This window comes from Zerene cesonia, unplaced genomic scaffold (assembly GCF_012273895.1).
Source record: "Zerene cesonia ecotype Mississippi unplaced genomic scaffold, Zerene_cesonia_1.1 Zces_u004, whole genome shotgun sequence".
In the NCBI taxonomy this organism is placed as follows: Eukaryota; Metazoa; Arthropoda; class Insecta; order Lepidoptera; family Pieridae; genus Zerene; species Zerene cesonia.
Genome location: NW_024045134.1, coordinates 2,703,204 through 2,703,428, shown reverse-complemented (window position 1 = coordinate 2,703,428; position 225 = coordinate 2,703,204). Strand labels below are relative to the sequence as shown.

The window sequence follows — 225 nt, the reverse complement described above, 5'->3', positions numbered from 1 at the left end:
TTCACGTCGCCGGAGCTGGTGAGCGGGCTGCGCTGCGGCAAGTGCTGCCCCGAGGCGGCCGCCGACACGCCCGAGCACGCCTACACCAAGCACATCCGCACGCTCAGCTTCGGGAAGGTACGTTGTGGCACGTGAAGGGAGAGCAGAGGGGGGGGGACTTGGTTTTTCTGTGAATTTAAATTTTTGGTCGATTCATTTTTATTTCAAATAATTGAAATAACTATA

The 225-nt window shown here is 54.7% G+C and overlaps 1 protein-coding gene across 1 annotated transcript in view; it reads left to right on the top strand.

The window, feature by feature from the left end:
- Nucleotides 1–225, top strand: part of LOC119838705 (ubiquitin carboxyl-terminal hydrolase 30 homolog) — a 7,881-nt gene that overhangs the window by 3,020 nt on the left and 4,636 nt on the right. The window lies entirely within an intron of this gene.